Genomic DNA, 7,948 nt, shown 5'->3' with positions numbered 1-7,948 from the left:
AATTGGAGATATCTTGGATTCTTCATAAGGAATTTGGGAAAGAAGGAAATAGAAAGCCAGGGCAAGAGGTGGAGAGTCAAGTTCACTCTGGGGGTCTTTATCTAACTACCATTTGGACTGTGTTGAATTAATGGATTGCACTCCTTGGCTCCTTCCCACAAAGATTGTCAGCTGTCATTTGTAGTTGCAGGGTCTTGCTGAGGGTTAGTCAAGGACTAAGGGATAACTAGGTGGGATGAATTCTGTCCTTTCCTCCCTATCCCAGGATGGAAAGAGCTCCACCCCTTTAAACAAACTATTTTTCTGAAATCACTTCATTCTTCTCCCTAAGGGGAAAAGAGTCTAAGCAGGGAAAGCCTGTCAGGTTTCTGCAGTCAGAAGCATTTGGATTGGCTGTTCTATTCCCAAGGAACTGTAGCATCTCCTCAGAGCCTTCCTATGGGGTGTATATTTCCCTCTATATAAAATCAATCACGTTTGATGTCAGCTATAGTAATAGAAGTTGGGAAATTGGGTAGTTCTGGAAAAAAAAGCAGAATGCACAACCAGCACTTAGCATGAAGGACCAGTGGAGAGGCTGCACCGATGACTGTCTCACCCCTGGAGAAGATGTAAAACTGCATGATATTCTGCTAGTTTTCCTTAGGGTAATATACAGGAGAAGTAATGAGTCAGGAGAGACTAGGAATATAATGGGAATCAAAGAAATATGCCCTGGACCAAAAGAAGAGATAAATATATGTGTGTGTGTGTGTGTGTGTGTGTGTGTGTGTGTGTGTGTGTGTGTGTGTGTGTGACAGAGAGGGAGACAGAGAGAGGAAGGGAGGGAGGAAAAGAAGGAGAGAAAGGGGTGAAGGGAAAGAGTGAGCAAGCACTTTTTATGGGATCCATATTAGGCAAACACCTAGGTTCCCTTCCTCTCAAACTATATTATAATACACAAGGGGGCACACACAGTTTCTAGGTAAGCAACAAGTGGGAATCTTCCTTTAACTTCCCTTACATCAGATAGTAGGCAAACCCCTCTAACTCTTCTTGCTAGATTTAATAATCTTTACATCAGCAATTCCCCAAGCCCCCAAACAATAACCACAACAATCATATTCAAAGTATTTAAGGCAGGCACTTGATCATTGTTACAGTTACAAAAGAACAAACCACACCCAAATGATTATAGGCTAGAAAGTCTTAAATAATTCTGAGGAACAATTGGGGGGTGGGTTGAGGGAAGTCTGCCTAAAATAACAAAGGGGATTAGACAATAACTAAAATGAGTATTCCAGGGAAGATATCAAATTCAGAAATTTATAATAATAAGAAATTTATGATATAAATAGTTGCTTGAAATAAATAGTTTTTTCAGCATGAAAACGATTCTTTGCCGTTTAAACATATATCTTCATTGGCATTATCATGTGCCAAGTAAAGAAAACAATCAAATCTGAAGTTCCAACAATGTACCCATCTTTGCCTCCTGAAAGACCTGATGACCTGAGCATCATTTTCCTCCACCTCCTGCAGGAAGCTCTTCCTGATTCCCTAGTTGTTAGCACTTTCACTTTCCTCAATTATCATGTTTTTACTTAACTGTTTCTATGTGGCATCTCCTCATTTAGATATAAACTCAGAGGGCAGAGGCTATTTTTCCTTCTGTTTCTGTATTCCTAGAACCTGCCATAGTATTTACAGAGGCTTCATAAACACGTGTGCTATAGGATTTCATTATAATGTTAAAGATTATCTTAATTATGATAAATACCTTTTTAAAGACACTGCTCATCTGTGATCAGTTTATAGACATTTGAAACTTTGGCTCTGAACTTTCCTGTGCCAGAGAATGAGTAATATTTATCTCATTCATTCTCGTTTTCTTCACAGTTGATAGTATTAGAAGGGAATGGGGAGGAGGGGGCAGCTGGGTAGCTCAGTGGATTGAGAGCCAGGCCTAGAGACGGGAGGTCCTAGGTTCAAATCCGGCCTCAGACACTTCCCAGCTGTGTGACCCTGGGCAAGTCACTTGACCCCATTGCCCACCCTTACTATTCTTCCACCAAGGAGCCAATACACAGAAGTTAAGAGTTTAAAAAAAAAAAAAGTAAGAAGGGAATGAATTAGAAAAGTTTAGAATGCCTTATAGGAATTTTCTTCCACATCCAACAAACCATGTTTACTTGATAATTTTTTTGTGGAGTCAACTGTTGGCCCACTGGACACAGTGTGGGGCCTGGAGTTAGGAAGTTTTGAGTTCAAATGTAGTGCCAGATATTTACTAGCTGTGTGAGCCTGGACAAGTCATTGTTTGCCTCAGTTACCTTAAATGTAAAATGGGGACCACAGTAGCACTTATCTAGCAAGGTTGCACTTGGCACAGTCCACAGATGCTAAATAAATATTTATTTCCTTCTCTTTCCTCCTATTTCCTCTCAAGTATTTTTCACGCATTTCCCACAGCAAGATACAGTGATTAAGTGGCCGATTTGAACCTCATTAGATTTATGATTAAGACAGGAATTATAGAACAAAATTTAACCATTTTGTACTACGTAATAGTAGAAGGAATTGGACAATTCTTGGTCATCCAGTCTAATCTCCTATTCAATTTAGGAAGTAATTCCTTCTAAGGTGACCCTTCAATAGCTACCTAGCCTTCACTTCTTTTCCCATTCACCTATGGTCCTCCTGACTTCTTCAGCCCTAGGAGAGCTCTTTGGTCTGGACCCTCCTCCACTACTGGGGCTGGAGCAGAGAGCTCCTCCTAGAATTGCCCCTTAAGGAGGGCAGCTGCCAGGCTATACTAGCTGTCTCCCCAATGACACATATTTTCTCTACTCCTTCCTCCCTAAGCTTCCTTGTTTCTTCTATGTGTTGTCTTCCCCCTGGATAATACAAACTCCTTGAGGATATGTCTTTTGCCTTTCTTCATATGCTCCAGTACTTATTTAGCAAGGTGTTTGGCTGTAGTCAATGTTTAATAAATGTTTTCTGACCAATTGACTTGAATAACTCTAGTGAGAGAGCCCAGAAATTCACAAGGCAGCCCATCACAAATGTTGGATAGCTCTAATAATTAATAATGTTATTACAACTTACAAATTTTTCTCACAATTCAGTAAGGCGGGTAACATAAAGATTATTATCCTTATTTTACAGAAAACAGGCTCATAAAGATTTTTGTTTAATCCCTACTGCCTGTCTTAGAATCAATGTGAAGTTTCAGTTCCAAGGCAGAAAAGAAATAAGGTCTAGGCAATTGGATTAAGTGACTTGCCCAGGTCACACAGCTAGGGAGTATCTGAGGCTAGATGTGAACCCAGGATCTCCCATCTCAAGGCCTGGCTCTATCCACTTAGCCACCTTGCTACACCTAAAGAGACTTGCAAAGATTAAATGACTTGCCCAAGGTAGCATCATTAAGTGCTGGAGCTGGGAGTAAAAACCAGACCCTTCAGACTTTCAGTTCTGGATTCTTTCTAATACACCATCCTGCTTCTTTATATCAAGTCAAAAATCTATTTCCTAAAAGCTTCCACACTTTTGTCCTATTTCCATACAACACAGAACAAATCTATTTCTTACATGTGGCAACTGGTCAAGCCTCTGAAAATAGCTTCACATGTCCAGTTCCTTCAACAATTCCTTAAAAAACACTTTATTAAATAAATGAGTGTTCTCTAGAGCTGCCTTCATTAAGTCACCCCTTTTGGAACACCCTTCCATTTGTCAGTGGCTCTCTTAAAAGTGAGATGCTCAATTTTTTTTTTTAAAGCCTTAACTTCTGTGTATTGGTTCTTTGGTGGAAGAATGGTAAGGGTGGGCAATGGGAGTCAAATGACTTGCCCAGGGTCACACAGCTGGGAAGTGTCTGAGGCCAGATTTGAACCTAGGACCTCCCGTCTCTAGGCCTGACTCTCAATTCACTGAGATACCCAGCTGCCCCAAGATGCTCAGTTCTGAACACAAAACTAGTCCAAGGTCTAGCAGAATTATTTCTGAAGACCTGAGCATGACATTTCAATTAATGCACATTAAGAAGGTAGAAGCTTTTAAAATAGCTCCATCACCCTGTGCACATATTCACTGAAATAGGAGGGCAAAGCCAAGATGGTGGTGTAGCAGCATGGGAACCGAGAACTGCTCTGAGAACCTTCTCAAATCCACCACCTTAAAATAGGGCCTCAAAATGAATAATTGAGTCACATAAGCAGCAAGGGGTCAGAGTGAAGTAACTCTCCTGCACAGAAAGGGGAGCCCGAAGTAAAATAGTGCAGAGAGGAATATAAGTCACTCATCCTGTAATAGGGAAAAATTAGATAGTTATATAGATATATATTTAAGGTGTGGTCGCTAGGAATCAATCAGATCTAGACTGATTCCATAATTAAAACAGACCCAAGTCAGTTTGGGTTTTATGGTATTTTATTTACAATAGGAAGGTTGAAGGTAAGGAGAGAGAGAGAGAAACTCTGGTCTGGACCAGCAGAGGTCCAGACCGAGTGAGAATTAAAAGATTAATTAAGTTAGGCTACTGGCCACAAGGCCTTAGCAATTAGAGAGGTGAAGAAGCCTTCTTGAGGTAGAGACTCTGGAAAACACCAAGGTAGGCCAAGGAAATCAGCCTAACTTATTCACGTGACAATTCAGAGGGGAAGCTGCCTGAGGTCTCAGCCGAGATCCTTCAGCACCAAGTTTAAAGGGCGAACTGCCCAACAGGAAGTTTACCATCATATTTGAAAGATAGCAGCTTTCGTCACTTCCTGTGGGTCCACCTCTAATTCAAGTAGACAAATGGCAGCCTCAACACTGTTTTGGACTGCCCAAAGGGCAGTCCCTTGTTCTAGATTTGTTACTTATTGTCACGTGTGGGTAACTCATCTCCCCTCCCCACTAAGGGAGGTGGGGATGACTATCTCTGGTGGCTAGTTTTAACTATGAATGAGGGGTGAGCTAATTCCATTTACACAATTCCCCCACCTATTGCTCCAGGTTCCAAACCTGGGTCCAAGCCAAATTTGAGACCCCAGACTCTGCCTAAGCCAATAGCAGAGCACTCTACATCCACTCCTTGAAGGCACAAACCCTGGCACAAACCTGAAGCGAGGCCCTAAGTCTTTGATGCCTGGCCCATTCAAGCCTGCAGTGAGTTCCCAAACTCCATTATAGGGCAATCCACAGGGTACCAGGCCAGTGCAAGCCCAGTGAGGCTTGGAGCTTCTGTCCAAGCCAACAGTGAAGACCCAGAGCAAAGTAGTCCCTGCCTAGTTGGTGCTAGCCTAAGAGGAGGCCCAGAACCCTGCTCAAGCCTGCACTGAGGCCCCAAGCCCGAGGGCAAAGTAATTCAAAGCATCCTGAGCCTACAACTCATTAGCAGTCTGAATTAGCAGTGGGAAGTGGCTAACAGAACTCCTGGCTCACAGGTTGTCATACCACCTCAGAAGAACTGAAACTTGCAGAGGACCAAAACTAGAGCTGAGGGACGCTGGAGGAAAAAGTGATGTTTAAGAGTGTATCTTCTACCCTGAGAACAGAGTCCACCTTTAAGATAAAAGTAAAATTTAAAAAAAAAGTTACAAAAATGAGGAAACAGAAAAAAATATATATATAACCATAGAAAAATTTTATGGAGACAAAGAAAAGCAAGGCACAGACTCAGTAGGAGACAGTGAAATCTAAGCAGCTACAAGAAAAAACTTAAAAGAAAAATGGAAATTGGTCTGAGACTCTGGAAGAGCTAAAAAAGGAATTGAAAAAAATCAAATAAGAGAGGCAGAAAAACAATGGAGAAAAGAAATGAAAGTAATGCAAAAAGAAAATAGCTTAAAAAAACAGGATTGGTTAAATGGAAAAAGAAGCACAAAAATCCAAAGGTGAAAAGAGTTCTACAAAAAGTAGAACTGACCAAATGTTAAAGAAAGTTCAAAAGGTCATGGGAGAAAATCATTCTTTAAAAATTAGAATTGTGTGAATAGAAGCTAATGACTTCATGAGACATTAAGAAATAATAAAACAAAACCAAAAGAATGAAAAAAATAGAAGAAAATAAGAAATATCTCATTGAAAAAACAACTGACCTAGAAAATATATCCAGGAGAGACAATCTAAGAATTACTGGACTACCTGAAAGTCAAAAAAACTATTTCAGTGGAAGGGAGGATGAGAGTGGTGACAGAAAATACTTAAAGTGATTATGAAAGTCATGATCAACAATAAAGCCTGCACATCATATTACAAAAAAATTATCAAAGAAAACTGCCATGATATTCTTGAACAAGAAGATAAAATAGAAATTGAAAGAATCCACCAATCACCTCCTGCAATAAATCCCCAAATATCAACTCCTAGGAATATTACAGCCAAATTCAAGAGCTACCAGACCAAGGAGTTTACCTGTAAACAGCCAGAAAGAAACAATCCAAATATCAATAGAGCCACAGTCAGCATTACACAGGATATAGGAGCTTCTACGTTAAAAGACTGGAAGGCTTAGAAAATTATATTCCAGAAGGCAAAAGAACTAGGTTTACAACAAGAATCACCTATGCAATAAAAGTGACTATATTTTTAGGAGAAAAAAAATGGTCATTTAATAAAATAGAAGATTTCTAAGCATTCATGGTAAAAAGATGACCTAAAAAGAAAATTTCCTGTCCAAATACAAGATTCAAGAGAAAGGTAAATTCAAGAAGAAGGTAAATAAGAAAGAGAAACTTTAAGGGTTTTAATAAGGGATTCAATATTCTAAAGATATTTGCAACTCAAATTTTTTTTATCATTAGCAGAGCAGTCAGAAGGAGTATACTTGGATAGAAGGTATGGCAGTAGGCTATTTAGGATGACATACAGGGGGAAATAAATATATGAATAAACAAAAGGTGAAAATGAGGATTGCACTGAGAGAAAAGGGAAGAGAGAGATAAAATGAGGTAAATTATATCACCTAAAGAGGCATGACAAAAATTATTATAGTGGAGGGGAGAATGAAGGTGATGGCGAACAATACTTAAAAGTTAATGTTATCAGAATTAGCTCAGAGAGAGAATAAAAACCAGACTCTTTGGGATATAGAAACCTATCTTACCCTATAGAGAAGTAGGAGGGGAATAAGAAGGGAGGGGAGGGTAAAGGGGGAATTGGTGGGGGGAGATTAAAAGCAAAACACTTGTGTGGAGGAACAGAGTGAAAGAAGAAAGTGCAAGATCAAAAGGGGGGAATACAATGGAGGGGAATACACAAATGGTAATCATAACTGAGAATGTAAATGGCATGAACTCATCCACAAAATGGAAGCAAATAGGGCAGATTAAAAACTAGAACTCTACAATATGTTGTCTACAAGAAACACATTTGAGGCAAAGAGACAAACAAAGAGTAATGGTAAGAGGATGGAGAAGAATCTATTGGGCTTCAACTGAGATAAAAAAAATCAGGAGTAGCAATCATGATCTCAGACAAAACTAAAGCACAAATATTTCTAATTAAAAGAGGTAAGGAAGGAAATGACATCTTAATAAAAGGTACTATAGACAGAGAAGTAATATCAATACTTAACATATATGCATTAAATGGTATAGCCTTCAAATTTTTAAAGCAGAAACTAAATGAACATAAGGAGGAAATAAACAGTAAAACTATACTAGTGGGGGACTTCAACCTGGTCCTCTCAGAATTAGATAAATCTAACCAAAAAATTAAACAAGAAATAAGTAAAGCAAGTGAATGAAATTTTTGAAAAGTTAGATTTAACAGATCTCTGGAGAAACTGAATGGGGTAAAAAGGAATATATCTTCTTTTCAGCTGCACATGGTACATACACAAAGACTGACTATGTACTAGGGCATAAAAACTTCACAAACAAAACTTTGCAAAGAAAATTATAAATGATAAATGCAACTTTTCAGAAAATAATGCAATAAAAAGGATAAGGGTTTACAGAAAGATTAAAAATTAATT

The sequence above is a fragment of the Gracilinanus agilis genome, chromosome 2 (genome assembly GCF_016433145.1).
Source record: "Gracilinanus agilis isolate LMUSP501 chromosome 2, AgileGrace, whole genome shotgun sequence".
Taxonomy (NCBI): Eukaryota; Metazoa; Chordata; class Mammalia; order Didelphimorphia; family Didelphidae; genus Gracilinanus; species Gracilinanus agilis.
The sequence above is the reverse complement of the archived record's forward strand: the minus strand, read 5'-3'. Positions refer to the sequence as shown.